General features: G+C 41.4%; 1 pseudogene; it reads left to right on the plus strand.

The window, feature by feature from the left end:
* LOC136676301 (uncharacterized) overlaps nucleotides 1-4,298 on the plus strand; it is a 57,649-nt pseudogene extending 53,351 nt beyond the window's left edge.
* Nucleotides 4,299-20,921: the final 16,623 nt, after the last annotated feature.

Genomic DNA, 20,921 nt, shown 5'->3' on the forward strand with positions numbered 1-20,921 from the left:
ATATATAAATATAAACAATTCCGGTCACTGCTACAATCATCATATTCATATTGAAAAACATTGCTGTTTTTTCTCCAGCAGATCAAGGACTTTTTCATTTCATGAGCGAAACTCGCTAATTTATTATTATTATCATTCACATTTACACATACTGTTTGGGGGGCTTTCAGGGTGTTCAAAGGGTAAATTAGGACCCCCAGGACCCCAGTATTTCACACTGTGTGCCTCATTTAAACATGGTCCAGGCTGAAACCCTCCAGGATGTGTAATTTCATGAATGGGTGGAGCTAAACTGGTTTAGTCTTAAAGGGGACATCTACGATTTTGGGGAATTGTCTCTCTCCAGCTTGTTTACTCTGCCTCTTTTAAGGTGGAACGGTATGGTTGAGAAGAAAAACAACTTTTGTTTGAATGTAGCTGAAGTTAAATTGTCTGTATGTTTTTGTGCACTGTTTGAATTACTGTGGAAACTCATTTGTAACTCGAGTTGTTTTGTAGCACTTTCGTTAATGCAGTTAGCTGTCTCCTGAATTTGGAGACCTTTCCACCTTAAGTGATCTGAAACAGCAAAAATAAGTCTATATTATGGAGCAGTCACAAGCAATATCCTCATTTCAGTTCATGCTTTTCAACTTCTGGAGTTCCCTCCATTAGCTAAAAATACTAAATATGCCTCTGCCATGAGGGAGAGATGAGGGAGAGAGAGAGAGAGAGAGAGAGAGAGAGAGAGAGAGAGAGAGAGAGAGAGAGAGAGAGAGAGAGATGGTGCAAATGGTGAGGAAGTATCATCTGAATTTTATAAAAAGTGTTTTTGATTACAGTCATGTACTATGTCTTTAATAGATGTGTTTACATCAGCCTGGTCTCCATGTGAACTCATACATATTTGACTACAGGACCCTTCCTGAGATTTGTCCTCCACAGCAGTTTACAGCACTCTTTCTGTTATTCTTCTTCAAGTTCAGGATCTTTGCTTAGTGAAACTTACATTACTGTTGCCCATTCTTAACCAATCATAATGTAGATATGTTCAAAATATCTGGGCTTTACAGGCTACAAGTTGTGTGTAAAATATTGAACATCTGTGTCCACAGCAGCTCAAAGGGATGTGCTCAAATATTTGGAAAACTACTGTACAGAGCTTTAACACTTTTGTTGTTAAATAATTGGGTTGATGTCATATAATTTATTCATGTGGAAAAGACATACACATTTGAATCCATTTGAATCCACTGCCTTCAGTGCGCACTCTTTCATCGCTCAGAAAAACAGATGCTAAAAAGCTCAAAAGGCTTCCCTGCTCCCGAGAGCTTTAACCAGAGTATCTGAACCGTCTGTAGAACATGGAACATGAGTCAAGCCTGCATTAAGACAGGAAAGAAGATGGCAGAAAACAAAAGGCCCCTCCACCCCAAAAAAAAAGCCAAAAAACGAATACAAATAGAACAGGAGCAGAGACAGGGAAATGTATGTGATTACAAAAGCGCCTTCCTTTTAACTCCTCTCCCAGTGGGATGGAGCCAAGCCCCTCGTTTTATTCCGAGACCTCCAGACAGGCCTTGCGGAGATGTGGAGAAGAGCTTTGGGATGGGAACAGGCATATTTTCCTTCTCTAATAATTCATTATGCACATGGGCCATTATACAGAGCCAATCCTCCAGAGACTGCAATTTACACTTGTGAGACAAACGCTCATTATGGATTCTACAGCAGCAAATTGGGGAGACAACTGACGTTAGCAGCTGGAGGATGTACACACTGCGGGTAGTCGGGGGTTTATTTCTGGCCAGTTTGCGGATTCTCTCTAGGTTTTTGGCCATGCGCTGTATGTACAGCAGGCATCGCCAAATAGAGGACCCAGAATAAAATTACATTCAGACAAATAATCACAGCAGTAGATTTAACAACATTCAAGTTCAAAGTTCAACATACAACAAAATTATGAATGAATGAATGAATGAATGAATGAAGTTCCAGGCTTTTTTTACTTTTTCTTTATACTTTTTGTATTTCGTTTGATTTGTTTTATTTTTAAGATTCAGTCTTGATTACGCTCATTCAGCTATGACAGCTTTAATTGGTAAATATAACTGTTTGCATGTTTGTAATTTAGTCTGACAATTAATTTTGAAATGTTAACTAAAGCTGATGTATGTATGTAGGTGTAGGTTTCTGGATTCTAACTAGGATTTGTCTTTAGACCTTATTAGTTATTAAGCAGTATTGTTGTCCAGTCTCACCTAGAGTTAACTGTAATTACTAGTTCCAGGTGTAGTTTCAGGTTATAGCTCAAGGTGTGAATGGCTAGGGTTGGCCTATCTAGCCACATTACAGATAGTGAGGTGGTGTCTGTGTGTGGCCTATAACGCATGCACCTAGAAGGTATCTAGGTGGACCCTCCATGTTCATGTTCTACACAAAGACAGGTCTCTCCTACCTCGGCTAAATATCCTTACTTTTAAATCTTTTGTCTATTCAGTTGACCTTTCAGAGTCTGAAGATCTTTTCATCGCAGGAGGCACAACACCAGTATTTTTATTTATCCTCCATGGTCATCTCAATCCCAGACCAGGGTAGTAGGTGAACTCTGGCATTGCACCATTCTCTGTACTTCCTGGCAATGTCTGAGACCTGGATCACCCCTGAGAACTCAGCTACTCCAGCTACTCCAGACAGACTGGCAGGGGTGGTGGCACTGATTTGCTTGGATTTGCGTGGATCTTCACCTCACTCTCTTTTCCTTGTCTTTTGAATAACATGCTGTTACTATGTCTTCACCCACTTCTCTTAGCAACTTCATCGACAAGTTGGATATTCTTCTGAGTCTCTTCCCCAACGATGTAAGGTTGACTGAGAGAATGAGTGGGGTTCCAACGGACAAGTTGCAGTCATCCTGCCTTGAACAACTGGTGTCATCCTTCGACATCATCCTCAACCATGACTCATAGACAACACTCTGGACCTGATCCTCATCAGACCTACCCCTGCGTTGGACATCACAGTAACTACTTCACTACTCAGATCATCACTTTCTTTCTTTTACATTTTCCTTCCCTGTCCCCATATCCATGTCTCCCCTCCATCTCTCGCTTCAGCTATCTTGTACTCTATCCTCCAGGCCCCCAAGATACGCAGCACCTACCCCTTGGCTGACAGATGTTCTTCGCAGCAAACGGAAGGCACTAAGAAAGGCAGAGGGAAGGTGGGGGAAATCCCATCTTGACTTGGATCTTCTCTCCTATCTAGGTATCTTTCTATAGAGGGAGACTAGAAGCATCAGCATCTGATCCACTCAAGCTTTTGTCACCTTCTTGGAGGAGAAGGTTAATAAAATCAATTGAACCGAAACTGCCCTTGTAGCAGTTACTGAGAAGGTCCTTGCAGCAAGAACATCCAAACTGTCATCGGTTCTGACTCTTCTAGAACTTTCTGCGGCCTATGACACAGTCAACCACAAGATCGTCCTGTCATTCCACAACAAACTTGGTATCGCTGGTTCGGCATGGAGTCTTATCTGGAGGATCGCTCTTACCAGATAACATGGATCTACTTCTGCTCCATGCAGGCTCTCCACTGGTGTCCCTCAAGTCAAGTAGAGTGATGACACACTAATGCTTTCCTTACCACCATCTGACACTCAGGTTTCCATCATGTCATCATTTCTCATCATGTCTGGCTGGCATTGCCTCTTGGATGACAGCTCACTACCTGAAGCTCAATCCTAGCAAGACTGAGCTGCTTTTCATCCCTGGAACGGCTGGCCCTCACCATGGTCTTGCTATCTCATTTGAGAACTCATCAATTGTTCCATCTGGAGATGCAAGGCTTTTGTGTGTTTCTGGATGTGTTTGCAACCCATATCGCGAACCTAACTCAGTCATGCAGATTCCTACTGTACAACATCCAGCTGGTCCAAACCCTTCTTTCTCTGGAGGCTGCCCAGGTGTTTGTCAAGGTTTGAAATGACTAGAGAATAGACTACTGCAACTCACTCCTGGCTGGTCTTCCTATGTGGGTCATCAGGCCCTTTCAGCTGATCCAGATTGCAGCTGCACGTCGTCTTCAATCTTCCAAAGTTCACCCATGTCACTCCACTGCTGTGTTCTTTTCACTGGCTTCCTGTAGCTGCCTGCATCAGGTTTAAAATTCTCATGCTTGCCTACAAAGCCAAGAATGGACCAGCCCCTCCCTACCTTATGGCAATGGTCAAGAGTCGGACTGCACCTCGAGCCCTTCGAGCTTCAAGTTCAGCTCGACTTGACCTGCCATCCCTAAAGGCACATGGAGGACAAGCGTGAAGACTCTTCTCAGTCCTGGCGCCCAGATGGTGGAATGAACTTCAACTGGCTGTCCGAACAGCAGACCGTCTTCAAACGCAAACCCCCAAATCAGATTTTACACAGGGCCCCCAAGAGAAAGGCACTCCAGGTTACAGCACAACTTTAGTTAAAAAAAAAAGATGATTTAATTTTCTATGAAGACTTACAGTTATTTTGGAGGATGGTGTTTATTTCCGAATCAAAGGATACCAGAGGATCATTAGATTGCAACACAATTAAGATGTAGGACTTAAAAATGACAAAAGCTGGCAGAGAAGCTTTTTGGAGATGGGATGCTGAATTCCAAACATCCCTCTGTATTTGATCTAGCATTGCTTGTAGCATTCTGGCAGTTTCTGGTAGGGGATGGGTGGGCCTAGTTTTGCTATATTAATGTTTGTTTGTGCTATGTGGACCATTTTACTTATGTTACGTCACGACCATGTCACATCATGAAGATAAGATGGGTCAGCCAAGCCTTGTTATCAATATAATATGTTTATTATAAAGAATGAATAAATTCATATAAATCCGACTTTGACAATGTGTTCTTAAAAAAATAGTTTAACCCTTTAGGGTCTAAGGACATTTTCTCAATGTTCTGAAATTCGCCTTTAAAGTACTTGTATTATAATATATTGCCCACATGTTTTATATCAAAATGTTCAGAACAATCTCAGCTCTCTCATTAAGAGGCCCATGTGACCTAGAGCATTTTATGAAAAGATAATCTGTCTCTAACCCTGAAAAACTTAAATCCGATTTTAGAAAATCTCTTCCTATATTTCTATTTCTTATATCTCTTGTGAAAACATCCCTTTACTCATGTGGATGAATTGTTTTGGTGATTGTTTGGTGAAACAGTTTTTTCAGAGTCTTAAAAACAAGCGAATCCACCAGTTAGACACGGTGAGAAGCAGAGGAGGAGTGTCTCAAGCTTATACATAGGCTCGTAACTCGAGATGTACAGTATCGTGTACAGTTTCGCGATAACATGCAATCAAAAGAGCAGTTTCTGCACATTCAGAGAGGGTTGAACTGTATTTCTGCACTGTGTTATCGCTTTGATATTAATAGAAACATTGCAAATGGTCGTATTTGACATGCCAGCGTGTTTTTCGACCCCAGAGGGTTAAAAAAATTGTTAGTAAGCAATTAAATATAAAACCTCCAATAACACTTTAAATCGACTAATTGTGTTTAAATTTGAGTGTTTTTGGACTTACTGCTTTTCACCTAGAGTGCAAAGATTTTAAAATTGTCCCTCCTCCTCTGACCCTCCCCAGTCATACCGCTGGACCCGTGTTTACGTGAGAGTGCAAAGATGTGGTTAAATGGAGCAAAACGCAAAAAAGAAAACTCAACAAAAATGGCAAAAACCTTCTCCTTGCCCCACACTGCTGTGTACTCAGGGTCTGAGTAAACAGTGGTTCATGATCATTTAAAGGAACAGGCCCTTCAGTTTAGACAGGGGCAAGACGACAGCTGTGGTGTCTGATCCTTATGTTATATTGACCAAAGCAGGTCACAGACATATCATTTAGACCCCAGTGTCATTCGGTCATGTGCTGTGAGAACCTGCTGAATCAGCAGTGGTGGAATAACAGACACAATGCTCTCATGTCACAAAACAGACTGCAGCCAAAATGTGTGGGGGTGGGGTTTGCTATGCTTTTCTAACTGGAGGCTTCTCTCTGGAGCTTGCAGTCTAAGATATATTCACAGGTTTTGTTTTGTGGCCTTTTATATCTGCCAAAAATGCTCGCAGCTACGTTACTCATGAGGTGGAAAAGGTTTTTCGTGTTCAAGTGGTTGAATCCGGACCTCGGTAACCTCTCACTTTCAGGAACCTTTTCTGTGTTCTGTTTTTCTGTTTTTATTTTTCCTTCTTCTTAAGAATGCACGCAGTATCAGTGTCATCTCCAGGGAATAATTGCATTGCTATTCCAGTCTGGTAATCCCTTGCTGAGATTACAGTACCACAGGCTGGAGGAAGGTGGTGGAGCAGAGGGAAGGAGGGAGGGAATGAATGCGCTACTTTTAGTGTTTTGAACATCGTTTGCTTTGCTTCTTCTTTGTGCAATGTAAATGGAAGAAGTTTCAGAAGTAGGTCATTTTTTTACTACACAACCCCACAAGAAACAGGGCACAGGGGTGAGATAAAGCAGCAGGAAAGGAAGAATCTTCATTTCCTTGTATGCTTTCAGAGATACACAGACACGGGCTGCGTCCAAAATCATGTACTTCCATAATGAACAGTATGCAATTGCGGTATGCGAGAATGACAAGGGTGTCCGAATATATAGTATTCGTTGAGCAGTATGCTAAAAGTCCCTGGATGATGTACTTCATCGTGAGAAATGTTGAAGAATGCAACCCCAGCACACTGTCCTATCCCATGATTCCACTGGAGCTTGGGAAGAAAAATGGTGGAAAGGTGTCCCTCAAGGCTCTGTGCTGGGTCCTCTTCTCTTTTTATTGTATACCCATGATGTACAAGTTGGTTGCATTTCCTGCTTCTCAAGATCCACCTAAAAAACTAGACCCAAACACATTCAGTGATGGGATCTGGGGTGATCATTCATTTTTTTTTTCTGAGAACTACAGCAGCTTTTGTTTTGATTTGCTGCTTTTGTTCTTTTTTGTAAGAACAATTTACAAAAACACACATCCTTTAGACCCACAGCAATGTATTGTCTTCTCACAGAAAAATGTATCAGAGCAAGCAAAGTGAAACGGTCTGGTCGTGTCTTATCTCACAGCATCATTAAATAAACCCACCTATCTCCTGGACTATACACCACACACTATGATGGAAACAAACAGGATACCCCCCCAATCTCCTGGAAGCTAGGCCGGGTGGATTATGTGGGTGCTGTATCAGGACAGGATTGACCCAGGCTTCTTCCCACACACTTTTGCCATTGTCTCTGGGTAGATGCTGCCCTTCTGAAACCTTGAAAGCCCAGGTGGATTTCAGAGCATCTGCCAGCACAGTTGTGCTGCAACAACACTCACTGGGGAGCTGTGTAAGCTGGTGTGTACTCTTCTTCAAGTCCGCCTGACATAGATACACCTTCTATAACCTCTGCTCTTCCATTTGCTCCATGTTAACACAGGCTTTGAGTGTGGTATACTTTACTGTAATGATTGGCCTGGTCTTTTCCTGTTAACTTCTGTGTGTCGGAACACTATTGTTACACACTACTGATAGCAGCCACATGTTTAGTGAGGGCATGTACTGATGCTGGATGATTAGGTCTTGATCACAATGTCACTATAATGCTCCATCCCTACAGGGAAACAAGTTCTATTTTCTACATACCAATGTTGGGGGTGTTTTAACCCTCTAGCTGCTGATAATTAATTTTAAGGAGATTACATACTGTGTACACAATTATTAATGGGTTACTGTTATTCATTTCAATGAATAAAAACATACAGTACCAGTCAAATATTGGGACACACCCACTCAAGGAGGGCTTCCTTTGTTTTGGGCCATTTTCCACATATTGTGAATGTGCAGTGCCAGTCAAAATTGTGCAATCTTATTCAGTGTTTTGTTTTATATCAGTTTCTACATTGTAAAATAACATAGATGACATTAAAATTATGAAGGAACACATATGGAATTATGTAGTAAACAAAAAAGTGTCAAACCAACCACAATGTTTTATACTTTAGATTCTTCAAAGTACACAAACCTGAAGTGGATTAAGTGGCAGTTACAGACAATGGATGAATGAATTAACATTTACAGTTAAAATTACCTCTGTCTGTTCTTCTATTTACATATTGATTTAGTGTTTCTCCAAGAAGATTTTGTATATCTCCAAGTTATAGGATGGAGTTCCAGCACTCCAGAGAATGCTATTCCACAGCTCAAGGCTAATAGGACACCTCTAGCTGAGGCTTTGCCTTATGTGTAGCTGCTCTACAGAATCCCATTTAATTAACAATGCATTTCTGCAGGGTACCGTGTTAACTTTATAGTAGTGGACTTCAAAGGTTAAGGTTAGGATCAGGTACAGGGTTTGTAGGCCGTTTTTTTTTACACTCCTCAGAATTTCATGTTTACTACCACAAAAAAGGTGAGATATATTTGGTAAACATTGTACAACTCCTGTGAATGGTTCTGTAGTTCACACTGAACCCAGGCTGTCATAGTGTCACAAAGATATTGAAACCATTTTGATTTTGTTTTGCTCTTTGTAATGTCGAGTTAAACAGTGCTAAATGTTGAAATGTTATATCTTCCTATGCATGCGTCAGTACAATATCTTGCCTGTCACTGCAAACATGAGAAACATGTTCCGAGACGGCGTCACACAAACCACACACGATGTGGCACAGACACGTTTGCCGATTATGCCTCAGCGAGAGAGAACTGAGGAAAATTCCTCCCATTGTATTATTCACTGCTCTAGAAGAAGAGAGAGTGAGTGAGTGAGCAAGAGAGAGAGAGATAGACTGAGGCAGAAAGAAAAGGGAGAGAGTGATTTCAACAATTTTACATATAACACCCCCTCCCAATTTCTCCAGCCACCTGCAGGGAGCGATGTGAATGCACGAGCAATCTACAACAGCGATTATTATGGGGGACTCAAGAGTACTTTCATAAAACCGAGCCTCAAACTTCAGACAATAAGCACATGAGCCAACTCTGGGTGATTCAACCACTGGAAAGCAAGGGACGGCGGTCTTGCATAACTCCGTCAAGTGGACTGCAGTGTTCTGAGCGAGGCACTGAGTGAAATGGTAGGTCTAAGTAGCCGTTAACAACTAGTTCTTACATTTCTTCAGAGAAAAATGCTTGGGGATCAAGTTCACTGGCATTTCACACTAGCCACTTCTCTCTTTTGACATTCTCAAGTCAAAGTTTGTTCAAAGTCCAGCTAGCATGAGTGGACACGAGTCAAAGTCCAACAGCAAAGAGGATCTAAAACGCTTCATAACACAGGTGCCAATGGTTTCTCACACATGGATTAAGCTGGGACATCCTTGTACCAAGTGGTAGCATCACTGGTCACCCACATTTGGAAGTTTGTGTAGGATTAGCCTTAATCTGGGTTTGGAAATTCAGTCCTGAATGTCAAGGAGTGTCCAGACATCCCTGGGTGATATGGACCTAAAGTAATTTCACAATGTTTTAGGGAATTAATTTGTCAAGAAGGGTACTTTTGGTGATATGACAAGTGAAAAAAAACTGAAAAATATTTTCTTAAATTCCAGAATATTGCAAAAAAATTGTTAGATACACACTAAAAATACAACTAACAGTTTCAAATATTTGGCAGAGGCCAAGAATCTATAATGGTGCTGGCTTATCAGGCTTGAGTTTTTAAGCCAGCCAGGTTTGCCACCACTGGTTGGAAAGATGGGATTAAGATGCTAAGCAAAGGTGGGTGGAAAAACGTTTATAAGACCCACACGTTTTTTATTTAGGCGGGAAATGGAACAAAGAACACCAAAGGAAAGGCTCACCTATCACAAAATATAGTAAAATAAATGACCTTCTCAATTAAAGGGGCAGCAAAAGGAGAAAGTTATACTGTCTTTCCTTAGATCAGAACTTAAATAATAATTATTTTTATGTGATGAGGGACAGAAAGAACCCTGAGAGAAATCTTCAGAGGCTCAAAAAGAAGCTAGCAAGGGGGAGTGCAAAAACTCTCAGCCCTTTTACCAAGATTACCGGCCGTACCGAATGACTCACACTTAAGACAAAGACACAGCAAGGTGTGTTTCCTTCTGAGCTCTAATAACCCCTTCTGCCCAGGTGTAGGGCACTGTAATTAATTAGCCCTGGGAGGTGTGGGCCCTCTCCCTCTGCTGGCTGGAGATGCACCAGCCATGTGCCCCTTCTTTACACTTTAAACATTTGGTTTCTACTGGAGGTTTGAAAATGTTGCCTTTACATAAAAATAACATTTTTTACATTATTATGTAAAAATGTTACATTCTAAAAAATGTATAAAAATATTTTTCAATGTTTTGCAAGAACAATATTATTGGTGATAATATATGATTTTATAAATTAAATTAATAATGTAGCAAACTGTGTATGTCCAGAGAGGAATACTGACCAAAAGAATGAGAAGCTGGACAATCAAACATTCCACTGTGGAGCAGTGGAACTACATCCTGTGGAGAGAAGGATCTTCAGGATGAGTTGGAGCTATGTTCATGACACAGAATCCAACATTCATTCATTCATCCATTATCTGTAACCACTTATCCAGTTCACACTGTAAAAATGTCTGTAGATTTTACGGTGAAAAACTGTAAATCCATGACAGTAAATGACTGTAAACTCTAAGGTTGAAAATAATTTCTGTAACAGTAAAATACCATAAATACTTTTATCAGCCAAAACACGAATTCTTAGATCTGCTTACTGTCAAAAAAACAAAAACAAATACATTGTCCAAGTACCGGGAGGAGCTGAGACTCTTTAGAGAGTTCCCAGCATGCCTTGCTTCTCCATATTTGCTGAGTTTCTTTGTTTTTTTCTGTCTTTGAGACATTTTGATTTTGGGTTGTATTGGGGTGATTATTTTGTGTATTTGTGTGTGTGTGTGTGTGTGTATTTGTGTGTGTGTGTGTGTGTGTGTGTGTGTGTGTGTGTGTGTGTGTGTGTGTGTGTGCGTGTTTGTGTGTGTGTGTTTCTGTACATGTTATGACGAGATGTGTGTTGGTCAGGAAAGTTCACCATCAGCTTGTGTTTCAAGTGCAAGAGTGTGACACCCAGATACTCCACATTTCTTTGCTCTTTTGAGCAATGTCTCCTTTTTAGGGCTGAATACAGGATGCGGTTTGGCTGTAATTAAGTATGGCTATATATGCAGTATGGCTAGGTCTCAGTCTCCATTTTCTCATTTGTCACACTATTTACATGTTAATTTTATGGCAAAACAATGTTTCTTTGTTTTTTTATGTAAATACTATGGGGTTTTATGGTAAATATCTGTTTATTTAACAAACTAATACTGTAAAAAAAAGTATATTGAATATAAAATGTACGATTGGCAATAATACTGTAACACTTTTGTACACATTTTGATCGTATATTTTTCAGTAAAGTTTTGGCAACCACAGCTGACATTTTTATCATAAATTGTACTCATTTTTTTTACAGTTCATTGTTGCGGTGGGTCCGGCGCCTACCCGGAATCATTGAGCACAAGGCAGCAATGCACCCTGGAGGGGGCGCCAGTCCTTTGAAGCGACATAAACTCACACAACTTTTTGAGTCAACAATTCACCTACCAACGTGTGTTTTGGACTGCAGGAGGAAACCGGAGCACCCGGAGGAAACCCACGCGGACACAGGGAGAACACACAAAACTTCTCACAGACAGTCACCCGGAGCGGGACTTGAACCCATAATTTCCAGGTCCCTGGAGCTGTGTGACTGCGACACTACCATTCCACCCCAGAATCCAACATCAAAATGCAATGAAATCCTCACAGCAGTGTTCCAACATATCATGTATCCTTTCCAGAAAAGCAGAAGGAGACAAAACAAACCCTTATTTCTCATCCATACTCATAAATGCCCAAGTAGAGCTGAAGCCCAGGTTGTGGGAGTGTTGGTTCTGGCCCCCGTCTCCGCCACCCCAATCCCTTAGTTATTCCAAACACACTCCAGAGATTGGGTCCTGGCTGGTTCTAGCACTCTTCATCCAGCAGGTCCACTGAGCATTAGCAGAGCCAGACAACCACCTCTAGTGATCCTGAGAACACACCGAGGGTACGGAGGGAACTAATAGGTCGCTCCCACAGATCTGGCATGACGCATGAATGATAAACGCTTCATTAAAGCTCTCATTATGGCCTCAGCCTTTAACAGGCCCACTGTGGAGCGGCGAGTAATTGCTGGCTGGCGACATTAAATGCGCAAAAATCTCGCCTTTGGTTCGATAGCAGAAGCTGCCTAGTCTCGATAAGAAGGGTCTGGTTCTGGTTCATCCGCACTTCATTAAGACAGGCCAAGAAATAATCAAATCAAAGGCTCGCCCCTACGAGCGGGATCCGCCTGCGACAGGACGGAACAGCTTTGCATCTTCAATGACATTAGCCTGGAATGATTTCATCACCGTCTTTGTGGATCCGTCACGTCTGACAAGCTCTTGCTGAGGTGGCATGGAAGTCGCAGCTGTGATCCGACTTGAATGAAATAAGGTATTATTCTGATACGTTCTATAAGAACGGGGGCTTTAATCAATGGGCTCGTACGCTGGAATTTACTTCTATTTATGCTATTATTTCCCCCTGTCATGATTCATCTCTTCATACTCACCTCTCTATACGCCACAGGATTTAACAAGCCTCTCATGCACTACAAGCCTGATTTACCTGTTGAAAGAGCAGAACTTGATCAGCATCTCACCGTAAAGGGGACATATTGGACCTCTGGGATTTCAATGAAACATCTGTGACCTGTTTTCGTCAAAATACCACAAGGATCCAACACCACAGAAGCATACATTTTTATGCTCTCATATGATAACATTTATTTTTTAAACTTTTTTTTAATCCAGTGCTGTGATTGCAGAGACTGGGTGGTCTTGTTTTACAGTGTGTGAATGAAAGCTCCAGCTCTCCATATTAATGTGCACATGCACTGAACACGTTTTTTTTTTCTTTTTCTTTTTTTATAATTTTTTTATCTATAATATATTCCCTTTAAGACTTTAAACACAGTTTAGTACGTACACGGTGCAGGAAATCAGTGGGAAGTTCAGACAAAAGGCAGAAAATGCTTTGAACACAATTCCACCATTCTGTTGATTTACCTTCGGCTGTGAGGCCCCTAAATGGCAGCCGCTTTCCTGAGCTGGTGTTTACATTCAGGCAAACCTTGATGGTATTTTCCATGGTTTATCAAGCTCTTGTGTGTGAAGTTCACTTCAAAGTATTGATACCTTCAAGCTTGGGAAGACTCGGAATTCTTAATCAGGGCTTTAGAACCCGTAAGGAACTCTGAAACAGGAATGGAAACAATTACAGTTGTTTACTGAATTCTGTTACATCCAGATACACTTAGATCTGAGGAACATGATCCAATAGTTATATGTATATTAGCGATGGATTCAATAGGGGCAGCCATGGCCTTAAGGTGTGAGTTCCAGGGCCAGCAGGAAAAATGGGGTAGGGGAGTGAGGAAGCAGTAACATCACCTCCCTCAACATCCACAGCTGAAGTGCTGAAGTTCTCCTTAGTTTTTGAGGGCCCCACGCAAGCCTCTGTGTGTGTGTATGTGTGTGTGCATGTATATGCAATGACTAAAGCATGTTTGTGTTGTTTCCATCTGTGTGACCCCTGGATAAACACCTAAATCTTTTATTCTAACTAATGCACTGGTCCATTGGTGAAAATGCAGCATGTGTGAGCATGAGATCATTCAGGCTGGGTTCCTCTGTGTTTTTTACATTGTTAGAGACATGGAACATTAATAACGCACTGCTACACCACCGCATGTTAAACAGCTTATCCACCGTGGTCCATATTTAATAACTATACACTGCAAACCATGTAGTCCACTCTCTCTCATGATCCACAGGGAGCAACAAGACCAATTTCTTCTTGAGCTGCCTAATCTCAGAGTGGGGAACATAAAAGCTGCAGGGAAATCAATGCGACTGCATTTTAAAGGCATACATTAAACCTTTGCTATGCCTTCAGTTTTATTTGTTTTTTTTTTTTTACATCAAGTGAGCACCAGCAGCTATCATTTACACTGTGTGATGACTTGACCAATAGAAATGCTCCAAATTTGCTCCAAACTCTCTTTACATTTACTTACACTATACAGGCAAACATCTGTAGATATGAAAATGAACTGACTCAGCTGCTTTAAAACATGAAACTGAAACCTCAGCACATTTGATTTACACAATGTGACATATTCAGAGTAAAAGAGGATGATTGGTTGGGTAGTAATAGGGGTGGGACACAATTCTGTCCATCAACATTTGATTGGACCGGGAAAAGTCAGTGTTTCAAATGTCTATGACTCATTTTTCTGAATCGACTCTTTCCAATTTTGATTCATCTGATTTCATTCGTATTGTTTTTAAACTTACTCTTAAATCTTTTAAGGCATTAAAGTGTAATTGTTTCTACTCCCCAATAGTCCAGACCAGGGTCCGGGAGTGTGCACTGAATGGCTGCCTTATCTGTTTAATACAGTGTTTGGGTAGATCCTATTTTGTTTTCAATGAAATTCTTGAATCAGTGTGGCGTGAAATGCCTCAGAGAGAACCATGTATTGTCTGTTATCCTACCCTCCTCAATATGTAAAATCATAGCCTTGTTTTTTTTTTGGTTTGGTGTTTTAAAGAATGGGGTAATGATTATTATTGTAGAAAAGTCCAATTTAAATGTCTTTACCATGTTTAACTTGTGTGATGTTGAGTAAACATCAGAGTCAGTTATTACCAAACTGACCACAAACTAGAGCAGGATTCTTGCTGACTGGACAGGATGACTGGGCAGGAACATATGAGGTGGTGTTATTGGTTATTATCCTTTTCCACACCCACACTTTTGTGTACATCATCACACATTAGCTCAGACCACAGCCATAAAAAAGAGTAGAAAAAGCTCCTAACACTCACTGTCATGCTCATCCTGCTCAATGCAAAATGTGGACTAGTGGGGTGTAAGGCCCCCCTTCACTGAACAGTGGAGCAGCAAACCTGGGGCCTCATTTATATATGGTGCGTACACACAAAAACGGGTGTGAAATATGCGTATGTAACATCTCACCCAGAAACTGTGATTTATAAAGAAATACTTTGCATAAAAATTAGTGTATATTTAAGAAAGTTTTGACCCATGCTTAGCCATAAATCTTTGTGAAGAGAGCACAGATTGTGGTAAAATAGAGTACTGCAAGTAAATGAGCAAAGCATCCTCACATGTATTCGTGTATAACACACATTCATTCATTATCTCGCGGTGAGTCCAGAGTCTACCTGGAATCATTAAGTGCAAGGCAGGAACACATTCTGGAGGGGGCACCAGTCCTTCACAGGGCAACACACACACACACAGTTTTGAGTCACCAATCCACCTACCAACGTGTGCTTTTGGACTGTGGGAGGAAACCAGAGCACCCAGAGTAAACCCACGTGGACACAGGGAGAACACACACACATCCCTGGAGCTGTGTGACTGTGACACTACCTGCTGCACCACCGTGCCACCTCACATCACACACAAAGTTTTAAAAAGAAGATTAAAGACGAATTAAAGAAGTTTAACTTCCATGTGTTTAAAATAACTTAAAAAATGCAGAATATTATTGAAGTTATGTAATAGCATAGTTGTGGGAGTAGAACCAGGCCCCAAACTCCTCCTCTCAGCCCTATATATATATATATACATATATCTCCTGAAAACTCTCCTGAAGACTTCTGAGTCCCCATTTCAGCGGTTACGGCCTTGGTCTGTAATAGCAAAAAAATAATAATTAAATAATAATGCTACATTACTTGCTGTATCTCATTCTACTTTATTTGTAGTATATTATTTATTCTGATTTGTTATATCTCACTGTAATAAATTCATTTCCAAAGTGCTTTTTTGAAAAAGTGTCATATACGTTCATTAATATTATTATTATTATTATTATTATTATTACTATTATTAGAAATGGATCACCTGCGCAGAGATGGTTCACCTGCACACGTTTTTAAGAAAGTTGTGAATTATGAAGAAAAACAGTGTTCAGGAGTGAGTACGGATTGCTTTATTTTCTGTCGTTTGGGCGCATGCACACTTTCACTCCAGAATCCAAGCAGAGTTTTGTAGATGAGGCCCCTGGAGTGAACGGAACAAGCTCTGGCCAATTATTTTGGGATGAGTTGGACTTGCAGTCATGATCTGGAACTACTCAACCAGCACAGCACTGCCTGACTTTACTAATGCTCTCATGGATGAATGCTATAAATCCCCCTGGTAGACGGCCTTATTGATACCCTAATACTCTTCTTCAGAGAAGCTGTTGCAGGACCTGGAGGAGCAGGTGTTCCCAAACTAACATGACCCAGTTCCACTGTAACAAGAAGCAAATAGAAAACAACAGCACGTGTTCAGTTTGTTCTGTCGCCTCGTCGGTCTGGAGATGGTGACCTGTATAGGTGGAGCCTTGTTACAGAAAGCACCCTGAAAGAGCTTGTGTACAAAGGGCTAGGAAATAATGAAGGAATAAGTGTGGGGTGGAAGTAGCATAAGAGGCGAATTTACACCGTGGAGACGCAAAAGCAACCGTGAAGGGCCTTTTCTCGCATAATTGCACTGCCTGTTTAGCCGCTCTTTCACTGCACCAGACCGAGTGACTCACGGGCTCTAACGTGTTTCATTTTAATGAGGGGTCACGCCACCATATAGGCAAGCAGACACTCGGGGGAAATTTCCCAGCCCACCCTGCACCGCCGAGGCACATCATTACACTTAAACAACAAGCTCCATGAAAGGAATCATTACCACTCCAAAGAGCTCCAGAAACACCTGAGGAAAGTAGAAGCAACAGCTAGAGTAGGGAGCAGCACCACAGGAGAGGGCTCCATCATGGCTCACTTTCTGCATATGTTCTTCAGAACAAAGGCCTGGAAGGTTCTTTGAAGTTAGTCCAAAGGAGAACCATTTTTGGTTCCCCAATGGACCTTTCAGTAGATGATTGTTTGACAAACTCAGTGGAAAGAACCAGTAGAGTTTGCTCTAAAGGATGTGTGAATGGATGACTCTCCAAATAGCTCTGCCTATAGTTGAATGGTTCTTTAGAGAACCAAAATAAGTTCTTCTGTGATGTTGTTATTGCCGAGAAGAACCAGTTTGGGTTCCCCAAAGACAATGTGGTCTCAAAATGAATCATATTTGACTAAAGGACCATTGCCAGGATCGCCAGGGGTTGTCAATGTATCTTCTCTCTCTCTCTCTCTCTCTCTCTCTCTCTCTCTCTCTCTCTCTCTCTCTCTCTCTCTCTGCTCTCTCTCTCTCGCTCTCTGCTCTCTCTCTGCTCTCTCTCTCTCTCTTTCTCTCTCTCTCTCTCTCTCTCTCTCTCGCTCTCTGCTCTCTCTCTCTCTCTCTTTCTCTCTCTCTTTCTCTCTACTCTCTCTACTCTCTCTCTCTCTTTCTCTCTCTGCTCTCTCTCTCTCTCTCTCTCTCTCTCTTTCTCTCTGTCTTTCTCTCTCTCTCTCTCTCTCTCTCTCTGCTCTCTCTCTGCTCTCTCTCTGCTCTCTCTCTCTCTCTGCTCTCTCTCTTTCTTTCTCTCTCTCTCTCTCTCTCTCTCTACTCTCTCTACTCTCTCTCTCTCTTTCTCTCTCTGCTCTCTCTCTCTCTCTCTCTCTCTTTCTCTCTGTCTTTCTCTCTCTCTCTCTCTCTCTCTCTCTCTATGTCTCTCTCTCTCTCTCTCTCTCTCTCTCTCTCTCTCTTTCTTTCTCTCTCTCTCTCTCTCTCTACTCTCTCTACTCTCTCTCTCTCTTTCTCTCTCTGCTCTCTCTCTCTCTCTCTCTTTCTCTCTGTCTTTCTCTCTCTCTCTCTCTCTCTCTCTCTCTCTCTCTCTATGTCTCTCTCTCTCTCTCTCTCTCTCTCTCTCTCTCTCTCTCTCTCTCTATATATATATATATATATATATATATATATATATATATTCATTAGTTTTTTGACAACTAATGGGTTTTCGTTAGTTGTCAGATATAATCATCAAATTTAAAGAAATAAACACTTGAAATATACAAGCTTTTTGAATGGAATTACTGAAATAAATCAGCTTCTTCAGAATATACAAATTTTATGCCCTGCACCTGTATATATATATATATATATATATATAGACTGTAACCTTAAGTCAAATCCTAGTCAGGACACTAACCCTAGCCCTAAATTCAGTCTAACTTAAACCTAACACTAACATCACTCCTAAACTCTGTAAAACTACATACACACATATATGCCAGTTATTTATTGTTTATGTGCCCAGATTTACCTTAAAATCTCCTTAAAAAGATTCAGTCCTAATGCTTATTTAAGACTTTACAATGAATACTGAATGTATAATATGTTCCCATTCTACACGAGTATTAAAACTCATCTCATGGCTTTGAGCATGATTTTCAATCTCCACAGAGAATACGATCAGACAGAAGTTCCCATGAAAGGTGGTATATTCCATAATATTTCCCATTTCTCTTTTCCTGTCCTTGATTTACTGTAGGTTGGAATCCACCTAAATGGCAGCAGCTTTACTGGGCTTTTGTTTACATTGAGGCAAAAGGCTTAAAGGTTTTTCCCAAGGAGGATTGCATTCAAGCTCTTATATTTGGGAGACTTTTCAAAAACTGTATAAACTGTATAAAAAGGCAATAAATGTAGGCATGAGCAAAAAAAAAAAAAAAAAAAAAAAAAAATATATATATATATATAGGATTGTCCCAGCTCCAGCCACAGCACTGGACTCACTTTATGTGAAAGCTCAAAGATGAGGTTCAACAGATCAAAACAAACAAAAGAAGTGCGGGGAAATGAGAGGACTGAGTAAAACCAGAGAAAACAAGAACAGGAGGAAACAGAACTGGGCAAAAACTGCTAAAAGCTCTCGCTCCTCACTTCTAGGCTCTCGCACTGAACTGAACTGTGGCTCATTCTCATTTTAAAAAAGAGGCACTGAAACAGGCCATTCTGTATACAGCTGAAAATCTCTGAACAAAAGCTCTGGAGCAGCTGCACATAAGCCTAAATTCACCATACGCAATGCCTAGCCTCAGCTGGAGTGCCTCCCACCCCCACCCCCCAACACTGAGCTGTAGAACAGTGGATTTCTACAGTGATGGATCTGTGAACTAATCATCCAACAACATCACTGGATCTCACTAAGGTTCTTGTGGCTGAGTGCAATCAAAACCCCACAGCAATGATGTTCCAGTATGATACTCAAATGTATTCTCAGGAAGGCTCCATCTTCAAAGGTCCATGACTGGATATATCGTGGCTATTTCAGATGCATTGGTGTTAAAGTATTGGAGAGTGGCTCCCATTTTAGGTCACTGTATTATCACTCAGGTGTGCCCAGATTTCTGACTGGTGGGGTACATTAAAGAGCTGGTGCGGGGGAAAGGATGGAGAACGGGTGCATATGTCTGTAAAAACCCAGAATGGAGGAATCCTTTATTAGGCATGAAATCAAATGTTGGTGTTAAATGGATTTGGGGGGCTCGCCGAGCAAATGACTTGTGGATAAGGGCTGACCGAGCACATTGGATCTGGAGGTGGTATTAAAGCCCCTGCTTTGTTGAACATTTTATGCTAAATCAGAGATCCTGAGGTCCTGACACGACAGAAACCACTCTAGTCAACCTGAGGCACAGGCTGAGAAGTAGATTGTACTCTAAGAAGGGGAGGTTCTCCAGATCAAATCAGGGTTTATAAATAAGGTATTGAAGAGTAAAGAACCTGTGGGTGTCTTCAGCCTTGCCATTCATGTTTGTTGCTCTGGTATGAATGGATCAGACACAGCAGGGCTGCTGGAGTTTTTAACCCCTATGTGTCAAGACTGGACTGAGAAAATATCCGGCCCCCTGTGTCCACTGATGAAGGACTAGAGCAACAGGTGAGTCTCTGCTTTTGCATCTATGAGGTGGACCAATGAGTGAGGGGACACAATTTTTAAAAGCTCTAGCAGCACTGTTGTGTCTGATCCACTATGACCAGGCCAGCACACACTAACACAGCATGCGCACAACCATATCAGTGTCACTGATGACCCCACACTGAAATAATACCTGCTCTGTGGTGGCCCTGTGAAAGGGGGACAACAGATATAAAAGTATGCTGAACAACAGATAGACTACAGTGCACCTATATGGTCAGTGGAGCTGATCAAATGGGCAAAGATTGTAGAAACAAGGCCAAAAAAGGCCACTTTGGCTTGAACTATTCATCTTTAAACTCTAGTAATACTAGTGCAAGTGTAGATGTCTATCTTAGCTCATGAACCAGCGCCCCGAGTACACTGTTAACTGAATGTCTTACATATTTTTCAAAGCAGCCCCTCCTTCAAAGCTTTACAAAGATATACAGCAAGTCCCATACGTTCTGTCCAACCACACAGTCCAGACTCTGCATGGCCCGCGATCCTGAATGAGAGAACGTGCTGTAAATCAACATCCCACACTCCACTCCACTCCTAGCACTGAGTATAAATCTACTCCAATTCCTGAGCTTTATGTTGCATTACACTTTTGGCAGATGACCTTCCCCCTGTTTACAATGTTAAATCTAAGTCAATTCCGTCTCTGGCATATGTGGCCGGAGAAGGACTGGACATAAATCACCAAGCCTGATGTGGTTTAAGGATTTCAAGGGGTTGTCAAGATGTCAGAAGCAGGAGGAAAAAAATGCATCGTTCCAATCAGTTTAGCCTTCTGGCATCTGCTTAGCCTTCTGTATAAGCACTCTTATCTACAGGTCTGTGAGTAATTGGACAGTGACATATATTTTTATTGTTTTGGCTCGGGATCTGCACACAAACGATGAAGGCAGTGACCCGTAGACATTAGCAGATGTCGGCTTTCTTTCGTAGTGATGCTCTGGCAG

This window comes from Hoplias malabaricus, chromosome 2 (assembly GCF_029633855.1).
Source record: "Hoplias malabaricus isolate fHopMal1 chromosome 2, fHopMal1.hap1, whole genome shotgun sequence".
Lineage (NCBI taxonomy): Eukaryota > Metazoa > Chordata > Actinopteri > Characiformes > Erythrinidae > Hoplias > Hoplias malabaricus.